Source organism: Glycine max, chromosome 9 (assembly GCF_000004515.6).
Source record: "Glycine max cultivar Williams 82 chromosome 9, Glycine_max_v4.0, whole genome shotgun sequence".
Classification (NCBI taxonomy): domain Eukaryota; kingdom Viridiplantae; phylum Streptophyta; class Magnoliopsida; order Fabales; family Fabaceae; genus Glycine; species Glycine max.
This window is the reverse complement of record NC_038245.2, coordinates 41333012-41357348: the sequence shown is the minus strand read 5'-3', so window position 1 is coordinate 41357348 and position 24337 is coordinate 41333012. Positions and strand designations below refer to the sequence as shown.

At 31.6% G+C, this 24337-nt stretch overlaps 1 long non-coding RNA gene, 1 other non-coding gene and 1 pseudogene across 4 annotated transcripts; 2 read left to right on the top strand and 1 right to left on the bottom strand.

Moving 5' to 3' along the window:
* Positions 1-14242: 14242 nt before the first annotated feature.
* Positions 14243-16933, bottom strand: LOC100795784 (aminopeptidase M1-like; annotated as a pseudogene).
* Positions 16934-20447: 3514 nt separating this feature from the next.
* Positions 20448-22647, top strand: LOC121172769 (uncharacterized). Of its 3 annotated transcripts, none has more exons than XR_005886386.1 (3): positions 20912-21301; positions 21593-21705; positions 22306-22647. It is a non-coding gene; the product is annotated as an uncharacterized lncRNA (long non-coding RNA). The 3 variants fall into 3 exon arrangements; XR_005886385.1 differs by having other exon boundaries at positions 20913-21301; positions 22127-22647; XR_005886384.1 differs by having other exon boundaries at positions 20448-21301; positions 21593-22647.
* MIR156M (microRNA MIR156m) lies at positions 21139-21253 on the top strand. The gene has a single exon (NR_048870.1). It is a non-coding gene; the product is annotated as a microRNA MIR156m (primary transcript).
* Positions 22648-24337: the final 1690 nt, after the last annotated feature.

Here is a 24337-nt window from a genome sequence, read left to right as displayed (position 1 = left end):
ATATCGATTACGCCAATGCATTTTGAACCCTCTGGTAAAGAAGGGCTTGCAACAAAGGGGAAATTTTCAAAGAAGAATGGTAAATCTGATAAGCAGAAATCCAAGACAAAAGATAAGAAAAATGATGGAGGAAATGTGTTCAAGATCAAATGTTATCATTGGAAGAAAGAAGGTCACACAATGAAGGTTTGCCCTGAAAGGAAGGCCAATGAAGCTAATACATGTAAATATATCCTGAGCATTGTAGATGATTACTCGAGGAAGTTGTGGATCTACATTTAGAATTCCAAGGATGAAGCATTTGAAAACTTTAGAAATTGGAAAATGCTTGTTGAAAATCAAACTGGTTGAAAGGTAAAGAGATTTAGAACTGACAATGGCCTGAATTCTACTCTGATCCCTTCAACAATTTATGCAAAGAGCATGGAATTGTAAGGCATAAAATTGTTGCAGGCACTCCTCAGCAGAATGGCCTAGCTAAGAGGTTCAATCGAACTATCCTAGAAAGAGTAAGGTGTATGTTGTTGAGTGTTGGATTGCCTAAAGTATTTTGGGTAGAAGTCAGTTGTTATTGTTGAGTATATCATCAATAAATATCCCTCAACTGCCTTAGACTTCAAAACCCCTGAAGAGATTTGGTCAGGCCACCCTTTAAACCTGAAACAATTGAGAGTATTTGGTTGTCTTGCACACATTAAGCAAGACAAGTTGGAACCTAGAGCAGTCAAGTGTATTTTCTTGGGACGTCTAGAAAGTGTCAAGGGATATAAGTTGTGGTGTCTTGAGGATGGCTATAGGAAGTGTTTAATCAATAAAGATGTAGTCTTTAATGAGACTGAGATGGCTTACAAGCCAAATGCATTATGAATCAACCAAGTGCTAATCAGAATGAGGACCTTCCTCCTAAAAAGATAAACCTTAAGGAGGAGACTGAGATGACTTCCTCTAAATTACAAGGTCTAGACAAACCACAAGATGCTGATGAATCTGAAGAGGATCAAACATTAGAAGGCAATTACTTGTTGGCTAGAGATAGGACAAGAAGGGAAATAAAAGCTCCTCAAAGGTATGGCTATGTTGACTTAATTACCTTTGCCTTAGTGATTGCTAGTGAGGTTTTAGAGGAGGATCCAAAAAGTGTTGATGTTTCCTTAGCTAGACAAGAAGGGCAGAAGTGGCTAAAAGTAATGGAAGAATAAATGAAGTCCTTATATTTGAATCAAACCTAGAAATTGGTCAAGAAGCCCCTTGCTTCAAGGGTGGTGAGTTGCAAATTGTTGTTTAAGAAGAAGGAAGGGATACCTAGAATAGAGCCAGACAGATTCAAGGCAAGATTAGATGCCAAAGGCTTCACTCAAAAGAAAAGAATAGACTTTAATGAAGTCTTCTCACCTGTGGTGAAACATATATAGGTCAATAAGAATCATATTGGTCATGGTGGTAGAATTTGACCTTGAACTTGAGTATTGGATGTTAAATCTTCATTTCTGTATGGAAATGTAGATGAAGAGATTCTAATGAGTCAACTTAAGAGATTTGAGGTCAAGGGTAAAGAAGACTATGTGTGCAAGCTAAACAAGTCCTTCTATGGCTTGAAACAGTCTCCCAGACAATGGAATAAGAGGTTTGATGAATTTATGGCTCAAATAAATTTCCATAGAAGTCACTATGACAATTGTGTATACTTTAAGTTCCTTGAGCAGGGCATATTTGTAGTTTTCTACTGTATGTTGATGACATTTTGATAGCTAGCAATAACAAGGATAAGTTAGCTAAAGTGAAGTCTGAACTCGAAAAGGAATTTGAAATGAAAAACTTGGGGCCAGGTAAAAGGATATTGGGTATAGAGATAAGAAAGCACATAAAAATGAAGGTGTTGCTTGTATCACAAGAATCATACCTCAGATAGGTCCTTGAAAGGTTTGGCATGTCTAATTGCAAACCTGTTATCACTCTTATGTCTCAGCAATTTAAATTAAGTGTTGATCAAGCTCCTAAGACGCATGAAGAAGAAATCTACATGGAAGGAATCCCTTATGCAAATGCAGTTGGATCACTAATGTATGCCATGGTTGGGGACGGAGTGCAAGCTAGAAAAATATATGTTTGGGGACGGAGTGCAGTGATTTAGTTTATATTATTATGTAATCTTAATGCAACTCGTTTAAACCAAGTTTGATGAGGGATCAAGGATGAAGTTTAAATAGAGTTAGGCCCATTCACTTGAGGAATCTTGGTTTGGGTAGTTGTTTTCAGCATAAGAACACTAAAAGAGCGTTAAATAGAGAAAAATATTTAGTAACATCAAAGTTGGTTCAGTAGAATGACCCAACGCTTTTATTCAACTATTTTCACCTCTCACTGTTAGATACTTTAGTTTGTAGTTAATTAGAATTGTAAACAAAAAACCCTCTTTTGATTATTTACTTGTTTTACACAAATGTTTACTTATTGAATGTATATTTTCTAAATGAAACAAGTTCACTGTGATTCGATACTCGGTTCTTACCGTTTTATATTACTTGTGCGACTCAGTACACTTGCTAATTAGCATTCACGGATTATTATTTTCCAAACAAGTTCTGTCCGTGAAACATAGCTCATTATGATTTAGAGATATATCAGATGGATGTTAAGATTGTGTTTCTAAATGGTGACATTGAAGAAACGATTTATATGGTGCAACCAGAAAACTTTGTATCAGGTGACTCAACGTCTATGATATGCAAACTAAACAAATCCATCTATAGTTTGAAACAGACTTCCCGTTAATGGTATTACAAGTTCCATCAAGTCATTACCTCATATGGTTTTAAGGCAAATGCAATTGATGATTGTGTATATCACAAGTTTAGTGGGAATAAATACTTATTCTTGGTATTATATGTTGATGATATACTGCTTCTAGTTGCGATATAGGCTTCTTATAAGAGACTAAAAAATTTCTAATGAAATTTTTTGAAATGAAAGATCTTGGGGAAGCCTCTTTTGTGTTAGGTATTAAGATACTAGGAGATCACTCTCAAGTTATCCTAAGGTTGTCACAAGAGAGTTATATCAATAAGGTCTTAGATAAATTCGGCATGAAAGATAGTAAACCAGGAGATACCCCGATAGCCAATGGAGACAAATTTAGTCTTAAACAATGCCCCAATAATGACATTGAAAGAACATAGATGCAAAAGATTCCTTATGTGTCAGCAGTAGGAAGTCTAATGTATGCTCAAATTTGCACTCGTCCCGATATAGCATTTGTGGTAGGAGTTCTGGGTAGATATTTGATTAATCTTGGAATGCAGCATTGGAAAGCAGCAAAACGTGTGATATGTTAACTGAAGTGAACAAAAGAATACATGCTCACTTATAAGAAGTCTGAGAATTTAGAGATCATTGGGTACTCAAACTCTGATATTGTTGGATGTCAAGACAGCAAACGCTCCACATCTGGTTACATATTTATGTTGGTTGGGAGAGCTATCTCTTGGAAGTCTACTAAACAGACTCTTGTAGCTTCTTTAACCATGACTGCGAAATTCATTGCTTGTTTTGAGGCATCCAACCATGGGATTTGGCTGAGAAATTTTGTCATTGATTTGTGTGTGGTCGATGGCATTGAAAGACCATTGAGAATTTATTGTGATAATGAATCAGCAGTTCAATACTCCAACAACAATAGGAGTACAACGAAGTCAAAATTCATTGACATCGTGTTTCTGGATGTTAAGGAAAGAGTTCAGAATAAACAGATTTTCATAGAACACATAGAAACTGATTCCATGCTAGCCGACCCACTTACTAATGTTTTGGTACCTAAAGTTTTTCATGAGCACATTGTTCATATGGGTATAATTCCTAATAGTACCTTAGTTTAGTGAGAGTCTCATTTGTGTTCTATATCTTATACTTTTCGTATATTTGTATTATGTGGATTTTCTGCAGAAATAAAGTTAAAGTTTATCATTTCATTCTGAGCTTGTTTTGTTTGTAATATTTGTGTTGTGTTTTGGATTGATCTCTATAAAGAATAAAGTTTGGATTAGTTGAAAATGAACATGAATAAGATCACATTACATGTTATTTTCATGTCGCTTATCCATATTTGATCTATGTCATCAAGTATAAGTGACAATGGTGATCATTGTGGCTTAATCATGTTAGATTGTGATAAAAACCGTAGTGGTTCCTTGTTATTATATAAGATGGACCGGATTGTTTAAGGGAAGTCTAAAAGTAAATAGCATAAGTTGTGCGCCTAAAGACTTTTGTAGTATAAATGACTAAAGTTAATATGAAGCCCAAGTGGGAGATTGTTAAAAATTTTATAATTCTTAATTAATTAATTAATGTGGGCTACATATTACATTATAACATTTATATTAGTTATTTACATTTTTTATGGGCTTAATATAAGTGATCTAATATGGTAATCCTATTAGACTATCAACAGAAAATTAATATTGGCTTAATGAGTAGAAACCGATTTGGCCCATTAGGGGATAGTGAAAATCCTAATAGATTTAAAACCTCAGGCATGGTTATGGTCCCCAATACATCAAATCATAAACAGTTTTCTCCTCTCCCCATCTGAAGAGAAAACGAAGGTCCCAAAAGGAATAAAGAGATTTGGTTGAGGAAGGTCATCAAACCAATTGTTCGTGATTGTTCTTCGGATTTCGCTGCGTCTGCTTCATCAATCATTATGGATCCATGTATTCCCAAAACTCTTCTTGATAATTTAACGTGATGTGTTCCTGGTGGTTATTGATATTTTATAAGAATCCCCTAAAATTCCAACATGTAAGTCTTGTCAGCAGATACATGGCAAATCCTGGTAAATCTCATTGGCAGACTATGAAATGGATACTAAGATACATTAAAGGTTCAATGAAAGGATGTTGCTTTATGGTGGAGCCAGGGAGAGAAGGAATGAAACTGCAATTGAGGGTTTTGCAGATTCTGATTATGTTGACTACTTAGACACAAAGAAGTCACTTACTGGGTTTGTTTTTACTGCTTTTGGTACTACAATGATTTGGAAAGCTACCTTGTAGAAAGTGGTATCAACCACTGAGGCTGAATACAATGCTCTAACTAAGGCAGTGAAAGAATCCTTATGGCTAGAAAGCATTGCAAGAGAATTGAAGATACAAAACCAGGTCACTTCAATCCATTGTGACAATCAAAGTGTTATTCAATTGTCTAAGAACTCAGTACACCATGAGAGGACAAAGCGCATTGACATTAAGCTTCATTTTGTCAAGGAGGTTGTTGATCGAGGGTTAATGAAAGTGGTGAAGATTTCAACTGAGCACAACCTTGCTGATATGATCATAAAGCCACTCCTAAGTACAGAGTTTTTCCACTACCTCAACCTAATCCAACTAAAGGGAGATTGATTTTAGTGTGTTAATGAACCAAGGTGGAGAATTGTTGTGCTAACATAACCAACTTAACCGAATTTTGTTTAAGTTAGTTATGTCTGGTATTTTTTTATAGTTCTTCTATAAAATAGCATAGTTAGAGAATGGTGTAGGTTAGAGCATTGTACTTGATCATTCACTTGTAGTTTTTCTTTCTTCTACCATAAGAAACCAGTGTTCTTTGAAAAGAACAGAGAGATTCAAAAATAATGATCAATAATAGCTTATGTAGTACGTTTTCTATTGCTACTAGAGATTAGAGAGGTTTTGCTTTAATCTAAAAATGAGGGTTCTATATCTATTAAATGAATGGCAGCTGTACGAATTACCGTACAACTAATATAATATTTGATTGTCTAATATTAGCTAATAGAATATTTGACATATGTTAACACTTTCTTGGCTTAACACTTCTCTTAGTTTTTTAGTAGACAATTATCATCAAGTGATCGTGTATGATCTGAAAAAAAAAATTAGTTGAATATCTGGAAACTGTTGACAACATCTAGCTAGCTGTTTTAATTTGCAGATGTGGGTGTCTTACCAATTCCTCCAAAATAAAGGATGGAGACCATGCCCCAGAAAATTTTCATGTTATTTTTGTTCCATGCGTGGACTATACACCACGTCATGGTACTCCACTTTAAGTTTTATATGTATGTGTGTATCCGCCTTAATTAAGTTTGACTCGAGTATAATATATGGTATTCCAAGAGAGATCGAACATCAACTTAAAGATGGTGATTACAAATCTTAACATGCAATTTCTTCGTTACCAAGCATCAACTGCATGTTCTAGCAAAGAGTACATGAATGAACCAGTCAATCCCCAATCTCAGTATAATGATATGTCTGGACCACTCACCCACTTACAAAATATTGCAGTTTAGATTCTAGCTAGACCCACGAAATGCATCGTCCTTAGACCCTTTTTCCGTTTCCATTTTTATTTTATCTCAAAATATTTATCTAAAATTGGATGCCGATCGTTTCAAAATGTTTATGATTTTAGCAAACAAAAAATGTCTTACTTTATATGTTATTAGAAAAAACATCTTAATATTATCATTTTTAGTATACCATCAAAAGAAAAGAAAAAATTTAATGAAGGGGACTTGTTCTAGCTTTTGATAGAAAAGTATATGATATTAAGTTCAAATTTAGTTGGAACATTCCGAATAAATTCTATATATTTGCACCTAAATTGTATATATCTGGGATTGGATACAAGAAAGACTTGTTCAACTTTTGATAGATTGTTATTAGTTTTAATTTAGAGACGTTTTTGTAGTTTCTGAGAATATTCTCTCACTCACCCGGCCACGCTTAGTGATCGGAGCTAATCTCACGGAATATAATCAGATGAAAATGGAATATAAATTCCCTTCACTCGGATCAACACATTATGAAATTTGAGCGGTTTTTATAGGTTTTAGATAAACATGCATGATAAGTTTAATAGTAGCTTTCTTCCATAATCTCTCCGTCGTGATTTTGTGGGGACTAAAAGTACGATTTTCAATTGCAGTTTAATGTATTTCATATACAGTAATTAACAAATGAGCGACCAAAGTTGAATTTTTCACTCCAAAAATACAAAAAATAAATATTTATCTAAATAATATATGTGAAAATAAATTTACATGAATGATATAAAATACTGTACAATATGAGAAACCAGTTTCTCTCAAACTAATTTCTCACTTGCACGATTTTGTTTTTAAAAAAATGCACTTTAGGATTCGGTTCTCCAGGAACCGATTTGTAAACAAGGTTTTGTTTTTGTTATTTCTCTTAGTATTTTTTAAATTATTTTTCTATTTTTCTCTTACAGTTTTTGTTAAAAAATTCACTGTTTTTTTATAAAAAAATTTATTTTACTAATTTATATATATTAATTTATAAAAAATATAATTTATCTGTAATATTATTTAATAAAAAAATATATATTTAAATACTCAATATAAATATAATTTAGTTAAATATTTATAAAAGTATAATTTATCTAGAATAGTATTTAAGAAAAATGCATATATTTAAAACTCAATATAAATATAATTTACTTAAGTATTTATAAAAAATACATATCTTATCTAGAATAGAATTTAAGAAAAATACATTATACTTAAGTGATCTAATTCTTTCTCCTAAACAAAATAAATAAATAAAACATGTTTAATTCAATTTGTCGGTTGCATATGTTTTTTTTTATTCCAAATATGTATTTTAATAATCAAATAAAATGAAAATACAAAGGAATTGAAATGTATGTTAGGGTGAGCTATTGTCCAATATTTTTTATTTTAAAAATGTAAAATTAATTGAATACATATTGCTATTTTTAACTAAATGATTTTTAAATCAACTTTATTCTATTTTAGTAAAATATTTTAAAATAAAATATATGAAAGGAATGTGTTCAACAAAATATGTGTAAGTGTTCTTAATAGTTTACTTGCTATTTTATATTCTTAATTAATGTTTAAAATAAATAATCATAATTTATTTTATATTTAATTATACATAAAAAGATTGTGTGTGTGTGACTTATTTTATATTTAATTAATTATATAAAAAATATTTTGTTGGTATAATATACATTTTATGACTTTTCTTTATCTATATGCATATTATAACTTTAGCCATATTATATTATATAGAATGAACATAATGATAAAATTAACATTTTCAATTCATAAATCTTGCACTTTTTTTCTTAAAGAAACTTGGTGAATGATGTTGTTTTAACTTCTACTTTTATTTCTATTATTCTTTTGTGCCTAAATATGTCTATAATATAAAAATTAAGCAAACCTAAAATAATAAAAAGACCAAGATAAAACAAACAAAAAAATAACTAATTAAATTTCATATATAATGAATAATTACACTTTTAATGCATGAATAATTACAATGTAGTAAAATAAATTAAAAAAATAATTTATTTAAAATAATTAGAGTTATTTAGTGAAAATAAAAAAATGATTTGAATTATCCAAGGTAATAAAATAACAATGTAGTATTAAGAAAAAGTGTAAAAATTATACAAAATTTCATTTAACAATTTATGATAATTTTTTTGTATCAGCATATAGATAATTAAAAAGGAAAAAAGAAATTTAAAAAAAAACTAAAAGAAATAACAAAAAAATAAAAACCAGAAAAAAAAACTTAAATCATTTTTTGAACTGAGTTTTTTTAAAAGAAATAAAAAATAAAACTGTGCAAGTGAGAAATTGATTTGGGGGAATCAATTTCTCACCTTTCACTATATTTCGTAGCATTCATTTAAGTATGTTTTCACATATATTATTTGAATAAATATTTATTTTATTTTTTATTTTTAGGGTAAAAAATTCGATAAAAGTCACAACTCCCTGTTACTCCAATAAAGAACCATATTCTCTAGAGCCATACTGTAACTTCAATAAAGAAATCGGAAGGGACAAGCGCGCCCTGCGGCTGCACTTGCTGATGCCATTCAAAAAATATAAATATATAATAATACGACAAAACTTAGATATAGTCTATAAGTATTTTTTATGCTATTTTCAATTAGAATTGGAGTTTTACTTATAAATTTTGTTGAGCATTAATGAAAATCTTTATTTACAAATTATTGAAATGAAATTTTAATTCTAAATGAATAATAACGCCAAAAACACCCAAGAATCCTAGTTTGTCTATAAATTTATAATAGCGCATAGCCACCACAATACATGCAATGGAATTTAGATGGTGGCTGGTGACCCACTATTAGTATTGGTCTAAGTTTCTTGTTATTGGTATGAACAGTTTATTTCCCTAATTAGTATTTGTCTAAAACATGCAAAGTGGCTTAATTAAACTCTACTGTTTCATATATCCCATAATTAATCATCATTTTCAGATCCCTTTCCGTCATTCTCATTCTGTGCCCTACCCTACAATTGTTGCACATGCAAATGTTCTGTTCTCTGCTAGTTCAGTAGAAGTCACCACTGAAAAGTGCTTTTAATATTCTGAATGCCCTTTATATTACGATTCATATAAATCTCAAAGCTAGGGGTCTTCAATTCGTGGTCTAAACACTAGCTATGTACGTATGACTAGTAGTTTTCAAAGATACCAACCATAATTCCACAAAAAGCCATCAAGATATTGGCAACAATAATGTGATGCTGTTTGGTTAACTTTGCCTAATTTCCCTGACTCGTCCCAACTTTTTCCATGGAGAACCTTTAATTGGCCAATCAAGTTGAGCATGCATGTGGTACCCAGATGGAAAAAAAAATCCAATAAAGCCCTAAGAAATGACCACACATGAAGAACCGTCCTAAACCCAAAAAGGGAAAGTCCAATAGGTTCCTAAGAGATATAAGCTGATTTCTCCAATGGCAGACCAACAGTGTCCACATTCTGTGGCAGCTTATATAGTCTCTGATTCCCAGCCACTGAAGTGGGCCAAGTGAGGACCTAATGTGGAAAGAAGGTATGGGGTGCTGACATGTGTTGAGCATAAATGACGTTAGATGTGTCTTACTTTAAATAATGCAATGATATGCTCAGTTTTATTTTATTGTATTTTTCATATCTACGTAGCCCTTCAAGTTTTTCTTCCGTTTGCTAATGGAATTGTGCACAAGAAAAGATAAGAAATGTGTGTTGAGGGATGCTCTTGATTTTCCTCTTCTCTCCATGCTTCCTGGCATGTTGCAATATGTTGTGGGAATATCCTTGTCCAATTGGCAATTAACACACACCCTCTTCTCTGTCACGCATGATTGATAAATGTTGCACTCTTTTCAAATTCAAGACATGTCCTAATCTTTATAATAATAGTTAATGCCTTTAGAACCAACTCCTTTCTTTCACTTGCAGCAAGACAGTCGTACTCTACCCATTATAATTTGATAGCTCAGAAGATCACCGGTCCACACATCAGAAATTAATGATCATTTTTTAAAATACACACGGTTGAAGTGCACAAATCTGAACGTTAAACAAAAGTCAATTAATCACAATATTTAAACATGCAAGCTAAGTCATTCAGTTCAATTAAAATAATCACATAAGAAGTAAACACGAGCAATTAAGCTCAGATGAATAGTTTAAGCTGGAGCAATAGTATATTTGATACGGAAGTATTTTTATAAAAAGTTTGTTAACAAAATTATGAGAAAAGTTTTAACAAACAAAACTGGATTCATTTAAAAAACAATCCAATTTCATTTTCTATTTTTAAGCATAATTTCAAAAAAATATTATTATCTTATTTTTATTTTATTTCCGTTTCTAAACATTTATATAAAAAAACAAATGCAAACAACAAAAATTATGTTTCCATTTTTTTTACATTGCTGAAAATAAAAAGAAGATATTTATATAATTATGTGACACAAAAAATTCTTTAAGCAAATAGACCCAAATGTTTTAAATGTGTTAAAACGAAAAAGAAACATAAATGTCAACGATTCATACTTATTTTCATTAAGAAAACTCGTATCATTATAATATTATTGTTTTAAAAGGATTATTAATAATACTTTTAATAAATTACATTTGAAATTTATTAAATAATCACGACTCGCATACCATGCATATGTGTGTGTGTCCAATTTCCTGCCACTCTTTAGTAGCTAATAACTTTTTATTTTAATAATTTGACCATAACATTAGTTTACATTAGTAACCACTTTAAAAATAGTTAGTAATTTAATCTAAAATTTAACTATTTAATTTCTTGTGCTAAATTTTTTTACTCTCCTATTAGTTTATCAATTGAAAAATACCTTTCATAAAGATGGTCACTGATAAATCACCATTATATAGGTACTGGAAAGAAAATTGGTGCATTTTAAAAAAATGATATTGATATATAATTAAAGTGAATACGACAAACATGTACAGTGCAATTATTTGACGGAAATGTTGGGAAGAGCCGACAAATTAATACCACCATTTACTTGACAATAGTACATGTTTACACTTTACATTTCAAAAACAAAATGAACAAAAATGTTAATAATTTAAGAAAAAAATATAATTTTTTTGGTAGGTTAGAATCTTTTTTTGATAGCTTAGGATCTAATGATATGTTATATACTTTAAAATGCATTTGATAAACTTCTAAATTAAGAAAGGTATATGTCAATGGAAGGATATATCTAGAATCTAACAAGAAAGTAAGTTTTGCACTATATCTTCTTTTGTTCTTTACTGTTTCAGAAAACGAGGTTAACTTGTTGATCGTGAATTTGTATAAGTTGGTTTTACACATGATAAATATTGATTTTTGTATAACTAAAATTAATAATAATTAATTTTTAATACATAAAATATACTATTAATTAAATTTATAATAAATAAATAACTTTGAATATATAAATTATATTTTAAATTATAATAAATCATTTATATTATAATATAATATAAAAGTAGATAACAAAGTAATCTCCATCTAATCATACTTAAAATTCATTTACTTTGACTTGTCCTCTTTATGTGTTTTTACTTTTCTTTTATTTCATTTTTATTATTTTTCTTTTATTTTTATCACTTCTTCATTTTTTTTCGCAGTTTACATTTATGTTTAATTGATATTTTGATCCCTACAGTTGTCCTTATTTTATGAGTTTTTTTCTTATTATATGAAAGACTTGTGTTAGACCTTACACATGTATATAATTAAGTTAAGTTTTGGTCACTATGGTTAACATTGTTACTGATGTGATTGATGTGGCCGTTGTTAACATTGCTACAAAATTTTCCTCGCAATATAAAATTGCTACAAAATTTCTAGCAAGTCTTAAACTGCAAGAAATTTCTTTCGCATAAAAAAAACTCACTTGTGAAAAATGCATTTTATCGACCTCACTGTTTTTCACTATTATATGAGAATCGATGTTGAAAATATGTGGTGACAATTTGCAAATAATTTTTTTCATGGGTTTAATTTTAACTAATGAAAAAGTGTTTTTACATCAATTAAAATTTTAGGCAATATAGAAAGTTGTTTTTTTACATTGATTAAAATTGTAAGCAATGTAAAAAGATTTCATTTTCAAACGTTAGCCCCTTATGCTTCGCGTGGATATGCATGCCCATCTTCATTTTCTTCTCGTCTCCTTTTTTTTCCAAATAGTTAGAATCTACAAATTAGGGTTTTGAGTTTGTGTTGTTGCTTTTGTTCCTGAAATCAAATAAGACTCAGAGACAGGAATGGTGCTAACGTTTTTGAACAAGAAGCAATTAATGACACACTAGAGTCGGAGGAACATAGAGAACGTGTGGAAGGAGAAACATAAACATGAAGCGTAGCAAGAGTTTTGCAAGCAAATCTAGGAGGAGCGAGAATGCAACGAGTTTTGCCTACTTCCTTAATTCTTCTTTCCATTCAATTCAATTCAAATCCCAATTTTCAATTATATTAGGATTTCCACTTATATATATATATATATATATTCTTATTTGATTGCAAACACTGGGAGAGGTTAGAGATTTTGTACGATTCAGAGTTTCTCTTCTTTGGAATTTGCTTTGTTGGAAGCACGCTAACTAGGCGCGTTAGCTTGTTTGATTCACAGTATGGGAGTTTGAATTTTTGGTTGTTGAGCATATTGATGTTGATTGGGTTTAGGGTTGTTGAACATTGAGGTTTGTTGAATTCATGGCAACTAGATTAAGGGGTGAGAGATTGGAATGAAGATTATTCGAGACAGTTTGGAGCTAAGCAAATTGATGTTGATTTGTTTGGAATTTTCTGCACCAATTGTTTTTGTAACCGATTTAAAAAAAGTTTTCTTTTCTACACTGGTGAGTCTATCAATTCAATAAACCGATGTAAAATTCCCAAAACAATCAATGTGATCGAAAAGTATCACCTGCAGTTCCAGTAGTGAATAACTGAAACCATGATTTGTTTAAAGTTGCCGAAAAACACTCATCATTTTTGGATTATTAGATTCTCTAATGATTTAGATGAACTATATTCATATTCGGGTAGGTTAATGGTTGAACTATTACCACTACTCCTTGACCCAGATGCAATGCAATTATTGACATGGAAAGCCTACATATAAGGACAGGGCGTGCCCTTCAAAGAACTTTCGAAGGTGGTAGTTTCAAATTCATCACTTTCATCCAATGTAGCATTGGAAGATGATGACAAGGAATGCAATAGGTATAGGTCAATCATTGTTTCTCTCTCTTTTCTGTCATATATGAAAGAAACTTTTTAATGATTTTACACTAAAAAATCTTGTAGTGATTTTACATCCTCAGAACAAATTTTGTAGCAATAATATTAGCAACATGAAAAAAAACTTAACTAATAAACATGTGAATGGACTAAAATTTAACGTTTTTGTTAGGAGCTATTATTATGCTAAGATAGAATAAGGAAATGTTCTCTTCACTGTTTTATTCATTTTTGGTGGTATTTATAAGGATATAACAGGAGAATAAGCATTATCAATCAATGGGTCAGCTGCACAAGGATACAAATTGCAAAAGAATAAAGCATAACAGAATTGAACAAATATCCTAGGTTTGTCCTTATCCAGAACTTGATTCACACAAAATCATTAAGGTGAGTGGGCCTACTTGTTGTCCTCTTGGGCCTGGTGGGAATTGCAGCATTGTTGTCATCAACTGCAATGTTGTTATCATCACCCTCTGCTGAAAAAACAACCTTGCCCTCAAGGTTGTAAGTCGCACGCAAAGTATTTTATTGCTCCCAGGCCATGTCTTCTGGAGTAGCCAATCCAAACCATTGCAGCAGAACTAGTATGGCAGGAGGAGAGGTGGCGATGTCCCATTTCCAGTCAAGGATGTTGTCTTCACTAAAAACATATGAAGCCTCTTATCCAACTTCCTTTGGGAAATGTAGAATCATGAAATGCAGGATGATGTTGATGTATTTCATGTGGATTTGGTTGGCCACGTATCAAATTTTTGTTCTTTATAACACCACTTGACAAGAATTGTGACCGATTAAATTCCAATTTTCAATCATTGACTTTAACAGATACAGCAGGATATCCCTTCTGCTTTGTCCATAAGGCCATTGACTTGTTCACAGGTTCACCAGATCCTTCCTCAAGTGCAACCCATGGATCCTCAGTCTTAGCATTTGAGCAAGCATGTCTTTTTATATATGAAGCTAGAGACCTCTGAAAGCATTCGGCACCAAGATATCTATGCAGCATCCTAATTACAGATGTACCTTTTCTATAACTTATTGTATCAAATATTTCATCAATCTCACAAGCATGATTTCCTCCTCTTTTATTGCTTCTTTTTGTGTTAAATGTTAGGATTTTGGCATCTTCTCAGTTTTTATCCAGTAGGTACTCAAACTGGTAGATTTATAGTATTTTGGTGGTATTTTTTTTTTGTAGAAATGCAAAAGAAGGCATGGAAGAGAAGTTGAAGATCTGGAGAGTCTCACTCAGCGCGTCACACTAGCTCAATGCGTCACGGTCGTTCAGTATGCAACCCTCCCTTAGCGCGAAGAAGCCACATGGGGAAGTCAAATATCACGTGCAAGCTCGCTTAGTGCATGACCACTTACTCCTTGCTTAGCGCACAGAATGTCAAAAAACATGACGGTGATGCGTTTTAAGTGGAAAAAAAGGAATGCATTCATTCAAATTTTCCCATAAAACCAGAGCTAGGGCACGTCCATTTTGGAGGGAGAATCAACCATTGGGAGCCTTGCTTTCATTTCCTTTCCATTTCCTCCATTCTCTTTCACCATCTTCATCCCATTTTGTATTTGTAAGCTTCTCATGACAATGAGAGACTAAACCACCCATTGTTGGGAGTTTAGCAACCAAACATTCTTGATGTAATGATTCTTACTATCTATTTAATGTTATTTCAGTTTTATTGTCTCTTTTTTGTGCTTATTTTCATATTTGTAGCTTGATCATCCATGCTCATGTTATGTTTTAGGGTTTAAGCATTGAGAAATGTTTATCTCTAAAGAACTGAAAAATAACATCTAAATAATTCATTTCCAAGGATAGAATGATGTTATTTAGCCTATTTTATGCATCTATGTGTATAATGCAATTTGTCTAGTTTATCTCTTAAGGGTTTAGGGGAGAAATTAGGTAGATTAGGTTTTTTGTGTGAGGAATCATGGTTAGAGTATATGAGTAGATGTAGGTGATAATTGAAATAATATTGAATAGAGAAAAATTATTAATATTGCATCAAAGGTGGTTTTCGTAGGCTAAGCCCCAACATGCTCGTAATTCTGCATCGACCGTCACTTTACTGCTTCAAGTGTTTATTTTTCTCACCCTTGTACATGCTAGCTTATTAGTTTAAATTTATGTCAATTTACTTTTAATGTCACATGTTACAAATATTCGAATCAATTCATTAATTACTTGAAAATTGGAAATACACAAACTCTGACTATAGTCAAAGTTTCTATGGACTTGACACTCGGACTTTCATTTTAAAATACTACTTGGACGAATTGATGCACTTGCTGATGAGTTAACACAAGTCCATCCAACTAAAGACCATTAGCAGATTCATGAAGAAATTAAGACCATATTTTCCACTCAGGAAAACTACTATCAGTGGATAAATAGCTCACCCATGTTGCAAACCCCTCATTCAGCCACAAATGTGTCTGCCAAACCACTGGTGTGCTAGTTCATGAGCTACTACAATTGCAACCCTCTATTGATTTGCAGCAACAAAATGTTGGTCATCATATAGCAAAGTAGGCTCTCGATATGTAACTAAACCATAGTTCTTTATGGCTCCAACACCGAAATCAGGGATTACAATTATATCCAATTTTGGCAACGAGTAAGGAGTCGCAAAGTAACCCTAGTATAGTTCCAAAGTTTTCACAACTACATCAAATGAAAATTTCCCTTGGTTTGCCTTACCAACTTGATAATACACTCGAACTTTGACCACATAATTGGTGATTCTTGATATGAGACTGTTTTGAGATTTCCATCTGTTATTTCTTCAACAATTGGCATGTTGGAAAGAGCAACGAGCTCTGAAGTCACATCCAACGTGATCTTGAAAGTAGCCTTGCAAGCAGCTTCATCCCAACAAGGGATGCATTGCTTGGCATCAATTGGTTCAAACTGTCTAACTGCCATACTCTTTTTCTCACCATTGTGCTCATAGGTACTTCGATAGAAGCCTTTCACTCTATCATTCAAGATTACTTTAGAGCGAATGGACAAGACACTGAAGCCAATAGGTAATTCCTCTGTGAACTCTAAAACCATAATCTCATCATTTTCAAACAACTTAACTCGAGAAGGTTTAATAACCTTGGAGGAACCTTGGTTGGTGAATGAAATGGCGTCGTTGCTAACAGAGAGTTTGGTAGTATTGAGAACGATGAAAGAGGTGGCAATGACAATGTCGGGGTTGACGATGGCGAAACTTGCAAAACGGTGCGCGATGAGGTTGATCTTGAGCCTAATGTTGTAGCATTTTGGAACGGAGAATTTTAGAAAACAAGGTTGTCCTTTGAATTGATCCATTTGTTTCTTGTGTTTACACAAATTCAAATGGAACGAATAAAGTATCAAATAGTTGATATGCATCACAGATGTCGTACCAGAATAGAAACTCTTGTTAAAGGTGCGCACATATGTCGCATCTATTACCCAACCTGTATCATTAAATAGTTGGCATGCATCAACTACCTAACCATCAAATAGATGTTGGACAGTTGTAGGGTCACAGTAAGCGTTGAATGGAGATGGTGGTGATGGGTATGGGCATGGTAACAAAGGGAAAAGGGCCTGTGGAGAGTAGTATAAATGCAAGGGTGTGGTGGATAGCTGAGTGGATGCAATGGCGATTGTGGTGGCCACCATGAAGGGAGGTGGGAAGCAGCCATGGGAGGCGTAGTCAGCATGGTTGTTGTGCTTTGTTGCTCCATCGTTGTTGTTGGCATTGCGAAAACCATAGGTGACCTTTGAGATTTGGTTGTTGGTGGTGACTTCATGGTTTCCACAGTTTGCAGATCAATGTGGTTGACGTAGGAGTGAAACGGGGGTGATTTGGGAGATGATGGAGTGGTTGTAAGAGTTGATAACTGGTCAAAGATGGAGTCGAGCTTAACGGCCAACTCCTGAGACTTGGTAGTCATGGTGGATAGATTCTAGGTGAGGGTGTGCTGACCTTGAGTAAGACGGTTGACAGCCTATTCGAGGCGGTCTGTGGTGGCCTGACGGGTGTTGTGTTCGGGCATTGCAGGAGGCAAGTCAGACCAAATTGTTAGGATCTATTACTATGCTAAGATAAAATAAGGAAATGGATGATAATTCTCTTCATTGTTTTATTCATTTTTGGTGGTATTTATAAGGTTACAACAGAAAGATAAGCATTGCCAATCAATGGGCCAGTTGCATGAGGATACAAATTGCAGGAAATAAAGCAAAACAAAATGCAGCAAACATCTTAGGTTTGTTATAACCAACTACTATAGTGCAAGAAGAAATATTCAACAGCTCAACAACCTTGTCCTTATCCTAAACTTGATTCACATGAAATCATTGAGGTGGGTGGGCCTCCTCAACTGCAGTATTGCTATCAATTTTTCATTTGGAGGGAAAATATAAGTTTATGACAACTATAGAACTAAAAATATCAAGTGAACCTTATAATTATCATAAATAATGTTATTTGTAATTGGTTTTACATATATATCTCATTTTTTTACTATTTTAATTAGTTTGAGAGAGAGAGGTAGAGAGAGGAAAAGACAAAAAAAATATCACTACCTTTCTCAAAATTAAGAAAAAAGGTATAGAAATATATGACAATAGCAATTTGTTATTTACCGTTCACATACTTTCAAGTATAAAGTGCAGTTACTACTTTTCAAATAGCATGGTTGTAGCTGAGAAAAATGAATTGGGGAGTAAGGGAGTACACGGCAGCGGATGCAAAGTTCCAACTTATGCAGGGACGTTAGTCAATAGTATTTTAAACTAAAGTGTTAGTGAATTTTTTTTATTTTGATTTTAAAATTTACAAAAGGGAATGGCTATTTGAGACAAAGGCACTTCTTAATTTTTTTATAATACTTTTTTCATTAACAATAAAATGATCCCTAACAAATATAATTTAATAACAAAATAATCATCAATAATATTATGAATATTAAAATGCAACATGTACCATTAAACTGTAAATTTTGTTCAATACACATAACTAATACATCTTTATTATCATCAAATGAAGTTAAACCATCATCAACCCTTTTTGCGGTACCAAATAAAATACCTTTCAAAACTAACTTTATATCAACTGCAGGCCTTACAAGGTTATGAGAAATCCAAACATTCATCAAGTTAGTTTCCAATGCATAGGTGAACAAAAATGGCGATAACAAACCAAATGTCATTGTCTGCCGCCATGTCATCATGGGCACTGGCAATGCAAAGGCCAGAAGTAGAGCAAACCTAGTACTCACAGTTCAACCTCTTTCTCAAAAGGTAAAAAGAAAGAGAATAAATGAATGACCAATTTTTTTGGGACTTAATAAAAGATAAAAAAAAAACACACATACTCCAACTAACAATTTGGTTTACACATACTTGCTTAGTGTGTGACTTTCACTTTCATCACGTGCATTTGTCATGTTGTATTTCACATGTCACGTCATCAAAAACGTTAACGAAAAAGAAAAATACTTAACAATATAACTAAATTGTTAGTAATTTATAAAATTGTGGATTAAATTAATCATTTTTATAGTACAAAGACTAAATTAATAGTGAGTGTAAATAAAAAAAGAAATTGGCTATTTACCCGTACTATTAATAAATCAAATATTAATTAGTATAATGTGTGATATCATTAGTATAAATTCATTATGTATAATGACGAATTTAACTTTTGGTTGATTTGAAAACAATATATATAGTGAAAGTAATTCTAACACTTTTGTCCTTGGAAAATGACAATTTTTTTAATGTATTCAATGTTAAAAATTATTGGTGAGACATAATATTACAAGAAACAGGATGGGCAAGAAGATAGACAAGAACACCCAGAAAACTTTCCACACCTAGTAGCCTGAATTTATGAATCTGCTTGTTGATGGTGACTTCCCAACCATGCGTATATAAAGCATCGTCCACGACGTTTAAGGATTGTGTGGTTAGGTTTCTTCTAAGAGCCATATATAGCTCCAAATAGGGTAAATCAATTGACACAAGCCACAGCAATCCTCAGGTTCCAAGTCTAGGAATATATATATATATATATATATATATATATATATATATATATATATATATATATATATATATATATATATATATATATTATTAGCAAGATTGGTTCAAGTGAGTGAACCCCAAATTTTTTTTTAAATATATATATTTAAAATATATTGGACTTTTTTTGCTAACAGATGTTATATTTTTGTCACAATATATGATTTTTTTATTTATAAATACTAATTAAGAGTGATGATACATGACCATTCATATTTTTTATACACCTAACAAAAAAAAATATTTTTCTCTATCTCTTTATATCAAATCATATTACTTATAAAACTTATATTTTTTTTCATTTTTTATCTTTCTCTCAGTAGGTATTCATTATCATATTGGGTGTTCATCTATAATTTTTCAAATACTAATAATAAATATTTAGTTAATTTATTCATGGATCCGTCTTAATTATTAGTTAAAATTTATTCAAAATTATAAATAAAAATAAATCTCATCTTTTTTAGTAATTTTTACCAATAATAAAAAAGAGTGCCTTAACTTAAAAGAATTAGTATACTTCTATATTTATGAGAGAGAGTATTTTGTCACCATATATTAACTTACATATTGAACAATTTTCTGAACCACTAGACAGCTTCACTTGCCAAGGTCCCTACGAACAATGGAGTGTTTGAATAGTGGGCCCCACAGGCCACTCATAGTAAGTGAAGGAGAAGACAGAAATCACAACAACTCTATAGAATTTGGATTTCTGTTATAGTAGCTCTTGGAAAAATATATGATGATGATCTCACAAGATTTACAGAAATCCCATTGCACATGGGTACATATCATATCAGTAACTGTCCTAATTGGAGTGAAGAATGGACCCTGTGGTACATCACGTAATACTGCACTGAATATATTTTGAATAGGTCACACCATTACTGTGCCTCAAAAATCATATACCACAACACAACCATTATAAGAATTAGCTTAATTGCTAGGGTGTGGCATGGAGCTAGAGATTAAAATCTTTGACAAGCCAATTTGGCATGCATGGTTTTACATTGAGTACGTGAATAGATTGGGAAGTTACCAAAGGTGTCCTTTTTGGAGGATATATACATTTTTTTTTTCATGAAAGCGGTTACAAAATTTTGAGTACATGGAAAAGGGTCATTGGACGTGGTACTAGCTAGTGGAATAGTATTATGCCTCTTTCACCCATTCTCTCTAGTGAGTTGGAACCAATCTTCTCCTTTTCATTTTTTTCTATAAATAGGTGCTCTTGGCTGGTGAGAAATCCAACACACTCCCCAGTTCCAAAAACTCAAAACCCAACTATCCTACATTTTTATATATATCACTTCTTATCCCCTCTCATCACCGCATATATATGACTAATTGACTATTCTTTTCTTGTTATGTGATTTTCTTTTTCTTTTTTTTTATGAACAGTATGTGAAGAAGGAATATTGGGGAGAAGAGGAAGGGAGGATCTAGTTGATAGGGTTGTTGACAGAAGATAGAGAGCACAGATAGTGATATGCATAAAAATATGGAACGGGAAAGCAATTGCATCTCACTCCTTTGTGCTCTCTAGGCTTCTGTCATCCACACCTTCACTGCCCCTCCATTTCTCACAACTCAATCTTCCATTACTCAAACAGTGTAATCATTAGTCCTCTAAAGTTAAATTCATAATTAATTAGTATATATATATATATATATATATATATATATATATATATATATATATATATATATGATGATGATCATCGTCATATAAATGTTTACACACATACACATATAACTTGCGTGAAACTTCTCTTTTCCTTCTTCATGATTTAACCAGCTTGATTTTCACCTCTGAAAATTTCAGTTATTATTCATAACCATCAGCTTCTTAGATAAATATTTAGGCATTTAATAATAATGACCATGTGCCTTTGCATTTTGCAGTTAGACGGGCACCAGTTGTGGCTTTTGAAGATCATGAATTTGTTCGTTGATGGTATGGGTAAAAGCTATTTAAACTGAGAAGATGAACAAATGAGTTAGCCTGAGCAAGTGCTGTAATTCTCTTTCCATATACCTCTTCTTTTAGGAAGCTTGATTATATTTTGCTCTACTTGAGTATTAAGTAATCATAACATAATAATGTCTTCAATGATCAAAGACTAGATAGAAATTGGTTTTTGTTTTCTTCTTTTTCTTATAACTAAAGAAGTGATAATATATAAACACCTCTATATAGCAAACACTTTATCAACATCTATTATTCTTTTCTTATCATATCATATCACACCTATCACATTTTTTTTCCTTGTTTCACTCTTTTCCATCTTGGTGTCCTCTAAATAACATTTGGTGTCCTCTAATCTTTTTCCTATCTAAAGCATATATACTTTTTAGAGTTTGGGGATACTTATGACACCTTAATTAAGGTAATATATTCTCATTATTTTTCTTCTTTCATGAAAAAAAAAAAATCAGTCAAACAGTGATTCGCACCTAAGGACTGGTCTACTACTACCACTTGCATTGTGGAAAATTAAAGGGCAAAATGAAAATGGGAATTTTCTACATTGAAAAATTATGGAAGCCAGCGAGTTAAACTAATAATGTACGGATCCAAAATGGACATGACATATTGTAGGGCATATACTTTGCAGAATTTTCCAAGTGATCAGTACGCCACAATTGTTCACTGATTCGCAAATGTGGCCTCTGTATCATCAGTCAATGGACGACGTACGGATTACAAAGGGATCAGGCTTCCTAATTCCAGATTTGATGTGATCAAATATATCTAGTCACCAACAAAACCAACCTAATTTAATTATTTATGTCATTGTTATCGTCCACAATTTCTCTTCTATCTCATTTTCACCTTTTTTATCTTTATTTTTATTTTTCATTACATCATTTATCATATTTATCAATTTTTCTCCTTTTTTTCTATATCTTTTCTTTCAATTATATATCCATACCCCCAAAAAATGGGATTTTACTTTTGTTATTGCTATTTATATAATTTTTGCACGTGTATGATAAATTGGCAGTGACTAATGCAGTTTATTCAACTAATTAGTGAAAACGTTTATAATAACAAGTTCACAAATACCGCACATCTATATATATATACGGTTAAAATATCAAAATCAATATTTAAGATTATAATTATATATATATATATATATATATATATATATATAAAATAAATTATATAATTATTCAAATTTCAACTCTCATGTTTTTTTAATGTACGTAAAGCTAAAATTCTTCATTTTTCTCAACAAAGTGGATCCATTAATATTTTTTAAACAAGCTAGCTAACATATAATCTAGTCTGTCAATTAACTGTCAAAAAGTTTGTCGTTAATATATATATATATATATATATATATATATATATATATATATATATATATATATATATATAGTAGTACAGTATAAATTAAAATTATATGAAATGACCCCATTATGCGACATTACATATTCCAACTGTCATAGGCAATTAATATATTCCATTAGTTATATAAACATTTCATTTTCTGTTTTGCAATCCAAGATATATAGACACCATTTGTCGTAAACAATGTGAACCACATCTAGAGAAGTTATATCATTTCCCAATTTGACATATGCATATGCCAAAAAGAATAAGAATTAATTCTTTTCAAAAGAAGGAGAAGAATTAGTAATTAAAATATAATAATCTTTTCGACCATTTTTGTAATCCTAGCTCTTAGCTCTATCTGTAGCTAGCTCGTGTACTGTATTCAGATGAACCCTTACCAGGTCGCAAGTTGGGACATCATTTATAAAGCCTGTCTTAAGCCTAAGGCTCAGGTATTAAATTTTTATTTGTCTGTATTGTCTTCAAGGTCACAGCATATCTGTAAATGAAAATGACCCTTTTCAAAAAGATTCATGTCACTGCCTTTCATATTCAACATGTTGTTAATAGTATTAGTAAACCAGAAATAACATTGTACTGAAAAGTAACATACTGAGAGGTCAAAATTGATTATAAATCTAATGAAAATTTCAGCAGGTAAAAATACTTTTTTAGAAGAAAAATATTTTTTAAAAAATATTTAATACAGTGATATATTATTAGAACTTAAATGTGAGACTACTGTTTAAGTTCTATATATTATTTACATTATAAACAAATTAAATGTTCATTTAACAGATAATAATCCCTAAAGAAGTTCTACTGCCGTTTGGATAGTTGAAACTATAGTAAAATAAAAACGGAAATACACATACACGACACCTAACCCATATTCCTGTTTTTTTTTTCTATGCGTCTGAACGTTTGTATTCATTAATTCTTGCCTAAAATCGGTGCACTACTCAAATTATGCAAGAGCAATAGTATTTGTTACAAACGTAAAAAAAAATAAAAAATATTAGTATTTGTTACATGAGTAATATTCCTTCGACATAGTAATATTCAATTAAAAACGTTGAGCGAGAATCTTCTTTTTATTGAAAAAGAAAATTATGCTACGAGTAAAATTAATGCAATAAAATTTGATTTGAAATTATCAGGACTCTTTGTTGCATTTAATAGATGAAAAATGACGATTAAATTAATACACAACAACCCACGCATTCAACCCTTAATAAATCATCCAGCGATTCATATAGGATTGTGCTTATCTTGTCTTGAGTATCAAACTTTTATCTTGTTGA